General features: G+C 31.8%; 1 protein-coding gene across 3 annotated transcripts in view; it reads right to left on the bottom strand.

Moving 5' to 3' along the window:
• Positions 1-14,981, bottom strand: part of LOC111001722 — a 107,169-nt gene that overhangs the window by 75,223 nt on the left and 16,965 nt on the right. For 2 of the 3 annotated variants that reach the window (XM_045631860.1, XM_045631862.1), the window contains exon 2: positions 723-756. The exons of the other annotated variant lie outside the window; for it this stretch is intronic. The gene's annotated coding sequence lies outside the window, so the exon portion shown is untranslated. The remainder of the gene's footprint in view (positions 1-722; positions 757-14,981) is intronic. 3 annotated transcript variants of the gene reach the window in all.

The raw sequence follows: 14,981 nt of genomic DNA, 5'->3' as shown, positions 1-14,981 counted from the left end.
ATATTACGTGAGCGAAATTCCAATTTTTTCATTGCAAATAGGTACGCAGGCCAAATATACAACTTTTAATTATTATATAAATATCACAAAAGTGATAAAACGATCCACATAACTATAGAAAATATTGAATTTTGCTCACAAACGAATCCATTATTATAGAGACATTATTGCAGATAAAACCAAAATCGAATGCAGAAATTAGATTCAAAATTGACAGTATAAATATGAAATTCAATTTCTCATAAGCCCCCGTCCTTGATTTACATATGGAAGGCGAATTTAATAAAGCAGTATTAAAAATTTGAGCGGAGTTTGAGCTATACGTTAGAACACGTGTCGTGCTTAACAGAAATCCGTTATCGGAACGACTCTCAAAGGATTTAATTTCCTGCCGACGAAATGAAAATCGATTAGTTTGATTTCCGATGGAGGCCAGCGCTGGAGGGTCAATAGTTTCCGATGTGGTTTGGTTTAACTTAATAAGACATGCGAGGTAATATAGCTGAAGCCTCTACTGATTGTTTTCTGTTGGTAATGGAATTCTAGATTGGTCAGTTTGTTTTGAAGTCTAGTTATGGAGCACCGTGCGTGTTTAATCTAATCTATATACTTAATGAATATATACTATAATGATAGTTTTAAAAGTGAGTATCATATTTTTATATATTTTCCTCGACTTAAGCAATTGTTTTTGACAATGGATATGATAGTTTTTTACTTACCGAAATCAACAATTGTATCGAGGTGATGTCAAATCTGTAATAGAAAGTAACGATTATTATTTTAAGAACACGTCGTGAATTTTTAAAATTTAACATCATAAGTACAGTTTTACGGATTTCAATAACAGAAACACTCATTGATAGAAAATATTTGCAATAATATACAAACGAAATAAAATTAGAAAAAATCAAAAGGTTATACCTTTTTGGGTATACCACAATCTAAAGATTAAAAAACTAACGCAAAATAAATAAACTACGGTACTAAATGAAAAACGGTCGGTAATATTTTATCCAAGAAAGTGCAAGCTTTTATTTCTCGAAGGCGTACTGACATGTTTACAACAATTTAACGCAGTTATCTGAATTACCAACACGCGAGGCCCTTGTTATGGTATCACTGCGTTGCTTGTTCTATAAATAACTTAATTATTTTCTAACAATGATGTAAAATAATAGTGTTAGGATATCTTAATGCACGTGAATAGCAATTGTACTTTTTGGTCACTTGGTAGGGGTGGATGTAATCGTAAAAAATGTATCAATGTTAAACCCAAAAACCCTGTATCTACTATGGGCCTTCTAGGCCTCAGTTTTCTGTATCTTTTTCATCGTAAATTGTTAATCTTATAGACACTGACATTCACCTCGACTTTTTGGGTCTAAGGCAAGCCGGTTTTCTCATTATGTTTTTCTTTATCGTTCGAATGTTAAATGCGCACATAGACAGAAAGTCAATTGGTGCACCCGGGCATCAAACCTACAACTGATACAAATGCTGATGCTGCTAGGCCACTACTCTCTATTTAGGTTAAGTCTAGCGCTAATCTTTTGTTTCCCACGTTTTGTGTCATCACACAATCGTGATATTAAATCTTTACGTTATAATACTTCTACAGATATAAGAAATACTCAAGATAGATAGAGACGGAGCCCGTAGGAGTAGGCCTATATTTTATAATGTTTGTGTATCTTTTGTAAAGAGGGATCAATGTTTCAAGGAATAAATGAGAAATTGTTAATTAGAATTATTATTATACTTTTACAGATAAAACGTATTTGTCACTCTATAATTGACGTTAAAAAGAATGATTCGGTTGACACCTTGGGATTATATTTTGTTGGAAGAAAAGTAATATGTTAAAAAGTCCATGACATACTAGGTATCTGCAATGTCTTTGTACATTTTTAAGTTAAACAGACCTCAAATTATGTAGGTAATTGCTATTAGTCATATGAGAACCGAGATTATATGAATGTCCCCGAGATAATAAAACAGAATGGCGCACAATTCTACAAAATAACGGATAAAAACAAGTCTATATGATTATTTTCGAAGAAGCACTCTTATCACATCGAAATCATGTTTCCCAATGTTCGTCGTAATTCTATGAAGTGAATTTTAACTCAATTCAAGTACGTGATTTGCGTTTGTATCGTATACTTAACGGCTTTGTTTAAATGTGAAGGTACCATGTCTTAAATAGGCTAGAATTTCCTTGTTCGGAGTTCACTATATTATCCGTCATACCGCTATGATCATTTTATATGGGCGGGTATGTAGCATAAAACTGTCTATGGATAGGTGGTTTAGATACTACAATGCTGGCACAAATCGTATCGCTAGTGTAATATTTTTTCGCTAATGAACAAAAAATACTCGTCTAAGTACCACAGATTGTTTCAAGTTTAAAAATCGATTGTGAAACACATACAAGTCTAAAAAGATTTGAAATGAATTATTTGAAAGAAAATTGTTTTCTTGACATTAAACGTGACAAATCAAATAGTATTTATTTAAAATAATTACAGGAATTTAACATATAATTTTCTTGCCTTGTAATGAAAGGTCTGTCAGCCTATCATTACACATTAAATATAGTAAATATTATAGTTAAAGTGTGACAAAAATAAATAATGTTTACTTACTACCTGTGTTATTTTATTGTAATGGCAAGTACGAGTATAAAAAAGTTAATAATAATAATAAAGTTTATTTGCCTCATCACATTGGGCCTCCTCGATCAAACTAGCCATCAAGATTTTTAATGTGATTGTTATTAGTAGAGATTGGAACCTAATAATTTTATTGGTTATTGAAAAAAGTGACTTAAAAACACGACAGCTGTCTAGAGTTTTTTTGCTATAATTTTCACACAGTAATAATTGCACAGAAATGGTAATATAACTACATATAACATAAACAAACAAACATAGTAACAAAATTCTGGTTGAAAGTTAATAATAATAATAATAATAATAATAGCCTTTATTTCCAAAAAACTTTAAAATTTAGGGATGATAAAACGTCATTCAGTTAAGTTTTGGATTGTCCACTGTTGGACATAGGCCTCCTCCTTCCGGTTCCACTCGCGTCTGTATATTCTTAGATATTTCAGTGTGTTGAACCGAAAAAATATTCTTAAGTGTTTCTTGTTCTAGTGGGTTCAGTCCTGATTGTCTGCCTTTAAATTGTTTTCTACTTTTAATTTTTGCTGAAATTTTCACTGTTGCCCGAACCATACGGTTGTCTGTTGGGTGGGTGGTATTAATTATATCTATATTTTCGACGGTATGATGATAGGGTCTTTTAATAATATTAAAAAGTCTATTTTTTTTGTTTTTCTAAACAAAAGTCAATAAGTCGTTTGCATCGCTCGCTTCTCTTACCGTGTCCCCATAAACCCATAACCAACTTTCCATCTGGAGTAGCTTGTGATGGATTGTGTATGACAGAGAACCTCTAAATCTACAATATTTGATTTCAACACCTTTTTAACCATAAATCCTACACTATTTCTTCCACTTTCTTTCCGGTGTATAAAAAGATGTAGTCTTCGTATTCAATAATGTGTGTTCCCTCTTTTCTAATATCAGAGAGGCCAAGAATATACCACTTTTTGTTTTGCACACCATGTTCTAATTCCTCTTGACGGCCATTGCCTATGAGCGACCTTACATTCATTGTATAAATTCGTGTGCCTTGAATATGGCGAGAGTGTTTTTCTATTTTTTGGGTGGAGGGTGGTGGTCTACTACCCCCACGGGGACCAGCCGTATTGGGGGAGATTGTTCTTATTATTTTATTTGTTTTCTGGGTACCAACACATGGTTGCTATGATCTTTTATCAGAGGAAGTAGGTTTAGAAAGAGAGTTCGATCTGGCCCTCATCACGTCAAAAGCACTTGTTCGATTAGTTTTAGACGAAAGAAGTGCCTGTTGTTTTTTTGGTTGAGCCATATGTTCAGCTTGTGGAGAAGCTGATAATTCTCTCTTCCTTTTGTCTGTGTTAGAAATATTTTCCTTGACTATAAGTTGGTCGTATTTTAAATATGCAATCTTGCCATTCTTTAGTTCTTCTATTAATTTTAGTTTCAATAATTTTCTTTTTTCTAACACTTCTTTGGAAAAGTCTTCAGAGATAAACAATTGCTTGAACTTTCTCTTATTTTTTAAGATTTCCTGTTTCTTCCAACTATTAACGAAGGATATTAAAATCGGCCTTGGTTTTCCTTCCTGTTTTGTCGGTTTTCCGATACGGTATATTTTATTTACCTCTGTTTTTTCGAGTGTTATATTTAAATCCGCCAGACATTGCCTTTGGACATTCTGCAATAACTCGGTACTACTACATTCCTCCTCTTTCAAGTTAAAAATGACTAAATTGTTTTCCTTTTTTTCTCTTCTTAAATGTTCGACTTCGTTTTCTAAGGTTGCGACTTTTAATTTTAGGTTTTCATTTTCTGCTAAGATAGGTTTTAATTTCTCATCAATTCTATTTATTATTTTGTTAGTTAACGATTCTTCCAATTTTGTATTCTGTTCCTTCATTTCAATTCTCATTTTCTCAAACAACATTTGAAATTGGTCTTCCATTGTTGTTTAGTGGTAAAAAAATAAAAAAGTAAACTTCGCTTCGTAGGTAAGAAAGCGACAGGATTCGATCCGGAAGCCTCAATGTGTACGATGTTCTCAACGACTCGTCGCAAGTGCCAACCGACTAATTGCTTAGCTTGCAAATAAATCGTATATAACACATATGATATTGTGATTTATTTAAAACAGTGCTTAGGATTTTAGATTAAAGTACTGGATTTGCACAAAACACTTTTAAAAGTCACTTCACTACACTTCGTCAGTTTTTTGCAGCAATTGTCATTTTTAACCATGTAACTGAACGAGAAATATCCAACGCGGTATGGCGGATAGCAAATTGTTTGATCACGGCTAACTAACTACTGTTTAATGCACTGTATTTATTGATCACATTTGCTGTGTAAATATGTTGCTTAAAATATCATAGTTCTCGTTTTTTAACCTTTTTTACGCACCGATTCTATTTTAATTTTAAATAATTATACAGAGCTAATGTTAACTGTGCCGCGGTACCCTCAATTGAAAGTTACTTAATAATAAATAAAATAAACTTTAAGTCGAACCGGAGGTTATGCCAAGATAATTTTAATATGTAGTAATTCCTAATTCCATTAATTTTTACTCTCACGATAAAGGTGATTGAAACACTCAAAACAAAGAACCATATGACCTTTGACAGTATCTCAGTTAATTTACTTCACCACAGATTACGCAAAATGTCAAAAATTTTGCCGCGCCTCCAGCATTTTGCTGAAACGGAGCTAATCTGTGGGCCTGACCTAAGTATAGTATTACACCATGCTAAAATTGCAATATTATGCGGGTATGTCACTGGCAACCGCAACACATCGCTCTAGTTTCCAATTATGCTTCGGCTCGACTTTATATCATCGAATTTTTACCGCGTTCTATAACCGCAAAACATCATTTGAAAATAGAATCTCCTTTTTGCAATTGGCCTATTTAAGAGTTGAGTAATTTTATATGACCACTTCCGGTTCTCGAAACATAATGACCTTTCATATTAGTTATCATAAACTTATATTTATTTACACTTCGTTCCATTTATAGAAAAAAACAAATAACAGAATTATGTTGTTGTATTATAACTTCTACATATAAACATATTTATATTAACAACAATACCCAATACTGATAACTACACATTATATCAATCATTCATCTATGTCTGATATGGACAGTGAAAGCTTTAACACAGCAAAGCCATTATAGCGGTCACAATCAGTTGTGTGATATAAAATTTTTAATAAATGAATATTATTCGGCTTGATGCCGTTGATTCTCGTAATAGTTGCATAAGCACGGTGTTAAAGGTTAAGAGAGAGTGTTATTTATATGGTTTTTGTTTATATGAAGCGAGATTACATCATAGGAATTTTATTAACAATGTAAACTTTTTAATTGACCTATTGCGAATAACTTCGAGTTGGATTTTGAACGAAAGGTTATGCAATTGAAAAAAATGTTTATTTTTTTTGATTTCTATAATTACGCCAAGTGTTTTTATTTATAGGTATAAACTTAGCTACTTTTAGTTTTAACTACCTTTTAGTACCAATATGGAACAATTTGCCCAAAAAGACAGCCCAAAACCTTAGTACAAAATAAAACATTTTTTTAAATCTTTACAAAACTTCAAATTATAATTTAAAAACATACTTGATTTGCGCTTGCAATATTTTTATTCCTATAGATTTTACAGTCGAGTGTTTTTTTTCTTTACAACTATTTAATGTAAGAAAGTCGGTTTTTATAGCCTTTTATTGAAATGGGGTATACTACATTTAAAAGCATAGAGGCCTTTTATTCTGGCAGTATTTATCTTTAATTTATTTCTTGTATTACAATTTTTTTTATTAATAAGATAACGGAAAATGAATCAACTCTTACAATCACAGTGTAAACACAATTATTCAGATAGGACAAATAACTACTTAATTAAAATAGCGGAGTGAATCTGATCTACCTTATCAGTATGCTCAAGATATTTGATTCTATCAAAATCGTGTGTATTTTACTTCTAAGAAGAAGTTACGCCCTTAAAGCTGTAGGTAAGAAATATGCAAAATTCGATAAAATAATTATTTCTAAGCGGGTCAATTTGAATTTCACAAAGTCAGGACAAAGTTTAGTGTTAATTAAACTTGTTTCATTCAACACTGAGAATGAGTTTTGGAAATTAATCAGTAAGGTCTATTCAAAAGAAACTTCTAAATGGAGGGCTGAGATGAAATTTAATTTTATACGAACCGAGGTTATTAACATAAGTTCAAATTATCTTGACCACCTGAATATTTTTAGAAAAAAATTCAAAGCTTTAAAATAAGTATATATGTATAAAATAAAATAATGTATAATATAAATTTGTATAAAAAAATAAGTCATATTTGTAATCTTGAATGACCACGGATAGACTTTTAGTTTTATCGATATATACAACATTGTTTTTTGAATTCGTTTTTTTCAACAAACACAAGGGAAATTAGATAATTATAACTAAATCATTTCAAAGCCCTCGTTAAATGAAAACAGTCTTGGTGTATAAAAAACATATTTCAAAATATATAGACAGAATTTTGCGTGTATATAAACATACGCGAAATTTTCTCTACCGTTAACTAATGATTAAAAGCGTGTTTTAACACCTCTTAATTACATTTTAAAAACTTCAATGGCACTACAACCTTTTTAGATCCGGGCCTCAGATTCTGATTCTGTTTCGTGATCATTTTTTAATCATGAAAACATTGACCATTAAGGCAAGTAAGTGGATAGCCTGTGCCTACCTACTGCACACATACATACCTACTGTCGAATTTTTGGGTCTAAGACATGTTCAATCGAATGTTAAATGCGCACATCGAAAGAAAATCCATTAGTGCATAGCCGGGGATTGAACCTACTAAGGACCTCAGGGATGAGTCGCACGGTGAAGCCACTAGAACATCACTGCTCAATTACAATTAGGCTTTATTACAATTATTACATAATAGGTAATGTTATGAGCCAAAAATCTGAGTACACACATTCAAAAGATTTAGTTACAATGTTCATTTCTTAGAATCTTGCATTAAAAACATTGAAGTTCTCCCATTTATTTGCTACAGATTGAAATTATTACCTCAGACCGGACAACTGTAGGAAGAAATGGCTAAACTATATGATTTATACCTGTATTTAACAGTCGTTTTGATAAACGGACCTTGGCGACTAAAGGGGGCATGATTACACCTTTTTCGAAAACTTTTATGTCGAAAAAATAAATTTTGAGTTTTTATGAAGGTTTGACATTATACGATTTTTTATACCGCCTTTAAGTGGTCGGTATTGCACATGGACTTATGTTGCAGCAACAGAGTTTTGATGCACTAGGGAGAGGCCAGGCTTAATATATCTATATCATCGTCATCTGACTAGACTGGTATTATTATTTACAAAATCGTCTAGCTGATATTAATGTTTATAACTGTATACAGATTCATTAGTAAAGCACTTTGGACATGTTATTTGATAAACATTTCATAGTTAATATTAAATTTAAAATTATAAACGTCTCGATATATTCTGTGATTAATATCAAGCACGAGTCAGGTTAATGACAATTTTATAATTTTAAATTTCGAATTATCGTTTTAAAACACGTTAACAACCGGTAAAGTGTCTTTTGCACACTTTATTATTTATAGAGTCAAACGCATAACTCATTTACAACGTAAATAGTGACTCAAAAGTTTTCGCAAAAGAAAATGTCTGTGAAGCGCGACGTGAAAGACTTCCAGCGATAAACTATTTTTAATTATATAGGTGATGACTGAATGGATGGAATACCTTACATGATTTAATAAAATAAAAGTAGCGCCAAAACATTTTTATGTTTGCAACTCAGATTTCTGTATCTGTTTTACCATGTATTTTATTTCATAACATAACCTTGCCTATTCATAAACCATAAAATTATTTAACCTCCTAATACCATATTATAGAACACATGAACGTTCATTTTAAACAAAGGAAAATTTATTTTTTTGGCTTAACCTTGTTGCATTTCCACAGCAATAATTGTTATGATGTCATCCAAATGTATAAGGAAGCATGAGTGTCACGACTGACATAAAGGTGTTAGCTAATACAGGGGTACAGAGACGTGACCTCACGTAAGCTTTTGGGTACACTCGCCGACACAAAATTTCAGACAGTACACAATTCAATAGACCACATATTCAAACTCAAAATATTTTAATTCATATAGGTTACCAAGTACACTTATGAACGTCAATAGAGGTTAAATTTATTCTAGATTTATATTTACTACCAGTTTGCAAGTCAATGGCGTAGAGCGGGCGAGAAGAACTGGCAAGAAACTCTTCACTAGTCTTTTAATCGCAATGTTTTGATTCATACAAACTGTTTGTAAGACAGAACAGCCATAAATATTTGAAGCAATCAATCTCTATGATTAGGATAATTTAATCAAATTTATAAATCGCTTAATTGATTAATTTACGTTTAACGGGAGTTTGGAATGTATTCAGTGATAATTTTCTAATTTCGCTCGAGAGTTTGTTGTTAAAACCAATACAATTTCTATATAAGGAACCACCCCTTATTCTTTTATTATTATCTTCTGGAATCTAGTTGCACGTATGCTTAGATCAGTTCTATTTCGAGTATTATACTAGTGAAAGACACCGTTTGCTTAAAAATCGTTTATATATTTTTGAACATAGAAATTGATTGATTGAGATGGTCTTATAGTAATTTCTTAAACTTATTCCGATATAATTATAGGATATGGTGTACCACAAAGAACGGTTTGGTGGCCGTCGATACATAATCTTATACTAAAATAAGTCCTGATTACATACCTCGTTGTACTGCTCCTTATTAGGAAGAAAGGCACACAATGACGTCAGCCATTAGGATATGGAGAAGTTGTTAGTTTGGGAACAAAAAGAGGTTAGACTGATGCTGTACCTTGCTTTACAATAATAGTTCACAAACGCACAAAAACACTCTCAATAAAAGTCTAAATGGAGGACGTAACTATTGACAAGAAATTAACAAAACACTAAATATAAATGCATCTAAAGTTACCCAAGTAAATCTCAACAATGACTGAAGAAAAATGCGCATATCGGCCGAGGAAAAATATTTTTGTGATCACCCTCATTAAATATTATCTGTGAATCATGACCCGCATTAAATATTATAAAATAAAAATTATCTATTTCGAACATATGGTATTATAAAGGCGAAAAACCTACCTAACGTACCCATAATATCCTAACATAATATGAGAGATCGATGAATAAAATAAAAAACTTGATCTGAAAAAATGGCATGCTGTGTTGATAACAAGGTCGTGGACATTAGATAGAATAGAATCTACTTCATACTTTATTTCGTACAAACAATTCATTATATTGTAAATGACTTATCTATTTAACTTTTATAAGATTTCGGCATTTTATGCCTCTTATAACTCAAGTCATATTGACACCTAGTGTGGTGTGGTCTTTAACATATGACGTCAGTAACAATTAATAATCATTATAAGTTTTGTTGCCATTTAAAGAAATTAGTTCACATCAGTTTCGTTAAGCGTTAAGTGTGACATGCTCCAACTTTTTCGCAGTCGCAATCCCCGTCTACTCCCTATAGTTACGAAGCAATGATTATTTTATTGTGAAATGTATTAAAAATAATACATATTAACTAGTTCTTAGATCTCTTAATTCAATACTAAAGTAGTTATGTTATACAATTTTTCCAACGACTTCTGAGACAGAACAATCAAAGCAGTTAAAATCACGTATAAAATATAAAGACCTATATAATTCCTTGGCCTCTATACAATGTTCATTAATGATAATGCATGGTGTTTTTTCAAGGAAATTGACTGTGAGTTAGTCACAGTAGCTGTCCTTTAAGGGCATTTATTTGTGAGTGATGTCTTCAAAGGTTGTTTTTGCAGCTAAATACCGGCACAAGGCTGTGTGTACCACGTGGGCAGTGCATTTGAATAATATTTTACTCACTTTGATGAACCGTAACATGAGACAGACATATCCTTTCTACAGACATGTTTTTATAAGGCTGATTGTTATCTGCCTTAACCAGTAGTGCATTGGGTATTTAACCAAATAATTCTGGGTGATATGCGAAAACTACTTACAGTTAGCGCGCAACACATCGGCTAAGATGTTTCATTAATTTATATGTTATATTCCTAACTATCTGTTTGCCAAGATTTTTTACATAAAGATATCGAAAGGTAGTTTATATAAGGTACAATTTTTGTCACAGATAAAACACTTAACAGGTAAGTTAAAGAATATGTCGAATAAATTGTTTTTATGAGTTAATTAAATTGCATTATCTAATAGTAGATTTTAATATACCAGACGTGATTTCAGAGCATGCGCAAATGTAAATACAAAGTTTTATGTTACGCCTCAAACAATAAATTCAATTAAGCTTCACCGTTTTAAGGTCAAATATTTACGTAATATAAACTTCAAGTGTATAGACAAAAGAAAATTTATTACTTTGATATTTTCTAATGTTTTACCTTATTTCTTGAATATGACTTAGGGTGCTTCAAGATAAGAGCGTACCGATTTTTAAAGGCCGGCAACGCTCTCGTGAGCCCTCTGCCATTAATACTATCAATAGGCGCTGGGTCCTCTCAACATTAGGATAAGGACACTATCAGTGCCAAAGCGCTTGCGAGTACGTTGCCAGCTTTTGAAACCGTTATATTGAATAAATTACATATTTGTTTAATTTGACTTACTTTTATGTTTACTCTCATAAATGACGTTGTTATAGAATTTATTTTTAACATCAGGAAAAATTCATATTTTTCTGCAAGTTGAATTTGTCGCCTAACTATTTTTTTTTTAATTTACAACTGTCGCAGATTTTTGTTTCACTCGTCTTAACGAACACATAAACTTCCATTTATGATTAACCCTTGAACAACCCACCCGGTTTTTATGTTCTCACTATAATAAAAATACAGAAAGCCTAAAAGCTTAAAGATACATCTCAGATAAATATTACATATGAATCGAGTACATTATAATCAAGTGTCATGAATGAAAGTCTACAACAAGTTGTCAGGTGAGAGCTTTGCGATATCTTGATGTGTGTCATGTCATTACAAATTCCATTCAAACAATTTTATCCAATTCATTACCGAAAGTGATGAGCCAGATAAATTTATTATCAAAAGAGTTTTTAGTATTCTTGTGAGAATATAATGTTTGGACAAACCCAGTAAAGTGGTTACTGGGTTCAGACCTCGGTTGTTCACCAATGGATTCTTTTTAAAAATAAATGTCGCTAAAATCTTTTTAGATCTGGGTATCATCTGAAGTAAAAGCAGAATACATCTGAAGTATTTGTTTAATGATCATTTTTTATGGCAAGTAGGTGATCAATTTCCTGTGGCTGACACACCCCGTAAACTTTTTGGGACTAGGGCAAGTTTTTATAACATTGCTTTCATTCACTATTTGAGTGAATCTTAAAAGTGGATATAGAGAATCGTCTATAGGCGCACAGCCGGGGATCGAACCTACGTTCACTGGGATGTCAGTCGCGTGCTAAAGCCACTAGACCAACACCGTTCTCTTTATAAGAAGATTGATTTCAAAAGGGTTATTTTGGGCCTGGTGGGCTTGGCGAAGACAGGGGATAGTGGAGTAAGTTATGCGGAGCCATAACATGACCTTTAGAAATGACGAGCACAACCGAAGAAGAAATATAACAAGGAAAACCAAGCACATCATTTAGGGAAAATTAAACAAATTAAGACTTGGATATTAAATATAGTCTGTGATGATTATGGCCTAAAATTACGATTAGACAATTAATTATTAAACATATAAATTATCCAAAGAGTTGTCGTCAAGATTAATTAGTAATGAATAGCTTGTCATGTATTGTACATGTTTTATTTGAAAACAAGTATTGTAGCGACGTAGCGAGCGTTGAACTCTTTCCAAGCAATATATTTGTTCTACGACAAAACAAAGAACTAAGATTGTTGTGATAGCAAATCCAGTTTTTATTTAGCTATTTTTTGCGTCCGTTGACTGCTTTTACTGAGATACGAGTACGTTATTTCGAATCTTTATGTTTTGCCATGGCAACCATTATTCAGCCGTACACCAATGTTAATTTTTTAATGTATTTATGGCGATAGAACATTGAGATAATCTCTAATGAATGAACTACCCGGTCAGTTGGTATATACCCTTACCATCATAAAAAGTATGTTAAAGAACTATATTTTTATGCATTTGTTACGCTAAGCATGACCTGCTATGGGTTCTATAATACAAACCACAGCGGTTTTAATATTGATCATGATTTAATATTCTGTAAAATAAATTAAATGAAAAATGAAAACAAAATCATTTTTAATTAATCTCAACAACATAAACACATTAATTACGAATACATTAAGTGAAGTAAAGTATGAATAATACGATAAAATTTCTTTACAGTCTTGTTAGCATGGCAACCACTTGTCTTTTAAAATTTCCGTGATTTGCATCAGTATTGAGTATTGCAATTATTGTATAACCCTTTAGAGAAAATGTGTCTTTGCCCGGATATGTAACCATAATGACGGTAATCATTAGCTACAAAACTTTGTACAAAGGATCTCAATTCGGGTCAAGGAATGTCATTATTTTTAATACACATTTATTTTGTAATATTTAAATTTATCTAGAGCGTGTGCTATGTGGGCTTGACGTAACTACTTCCGCGGGACGCCGGAAACGGGATTGACCCAATACTTGCCGTCCTGTATCAGACATGGAAAAAAATGTTCAGTAAACAAATACAGAAATCTGAAGCCCAGATCTAAATTGCTTTTTTGAAATATTATAACTAAACAGTCCTTATATTAGTATCTACAAATGTGGAAACTTAAAACAAAATGCATCTCTGATGTTCCGGTTCATTTGTTTTTCGTCGCGATATTTATTTTACCATTAGCACCTAGAATAAAATTTCAATGTGTGGAGCACTTGATATATTTTACGGGCTTTAGTATTCAGATATATATTACAATATAGTAAATTAGTTTTAACATTTAAGCCTATACGACATTTACATAGGCACGCATAAATTGCAAGAAAATTAACATTCCTTATATACGATTTATGCACGAGATTCTAGATATTCCAGAACCGGAATTGACCTAGAAGCCGGGAAACTGGGTTTTAATTATCCTTATGTTTCTTCATAGTCATAGTCAATAGTACAAGTAAAAAGATATTAATATATACCTAGACATAGAAATTCTTCTTGAAACTGGCATAAAATTTTAACTATTGCCATTATGTATAAAACAAATAGACATAGAAACGTGTTTGCGTATTGAGAACAATTGTTTTTTTATCGAATTAGCATGTATTTATTATTGGGCGTTATTGGGCCCGACCTATATTGTAAAGTTACTTCATAAATATTTGTCAGAACCGGTCTTAGATGAAAGAATATAAATAAGCTTATCTTAGAATAAGTAGATAATAATAATAAAGTCTCATTTATTCCTTGAAAGATTTACAAAATATAAACACACATAAGATATATATACATATTTTCAAGGACCTCTTATTGAGTATAGCCTTCCTCCAATTGGCTCCATCTCTCTCTATTTTGAGCATTTTTATCCCAATTCGCCCTTTTGCACGGTGGGCTAATGAGCTTAAGGAAGTTGGTGGAGAGGATTGGGAGAAAAAAAAGGATTAGGAGAAAAAGATCGAACGAATTAGAACGAAAGAATTATGCATTCCTTTTTAAAATTTTAAATTTGGAATGTTACATAGACTAGAAATTTCTATCTCAAACCATAACCAACGTAACGTCATTCATATTCAATATGGTAATACATAACTTGTGTCATGTAAATCAAACGTGATTCCATAACTATTAATTTAATAATTATATAACTTGTAATTCTTACGTTTTTGGTTCAATTTAAGGGCAATACGTTGTTTAAAAAAGTTCTCTTCAACAAAAACGCTGCACATCCGTAAAAAAAATAAACAGATCCTCATACTTTTAAAGAAGTATAAAAAAATGTAAAGATAGTTAATTATGGTAATAAAGTTACGATATAAATGAGAATTTCGTACAAAATAAGTAACGATTTTTTAGGATAATAAGAGTCAATTGTGAACCGAACAATGAAGGTATATCTTTAAAGATCCTAGAATCCTTACATAAAACAAATAAACTCAGTTCCACAGCGGTGTCGAGAAGTTTGTTCACATAAGTGTCCAGCTCGTTTTAATCAAGTCGGTTACGAGCAAACAGCAAGGGAGTCTAGTGCACTT

The sequence above is a fragment of the Pieris rapae genome, chromosome 17 (genome assembly GCF_905147795.1).
Source record: "Pieris rapae chromosome 17, ilPieRapa1.1, whole genome shotgun sequence".
Classification (NCBI taxonomy): Eukaryota; Metazoa; Arthropoda; class Insecta; order Lepidoptera; family Pieridae; genus Pieris; species Pieris rapae.
Note: the sequence above shows the minus strand (reverse complement) of the source record. Positions and strands in the feature narration are given on the sequence as shown.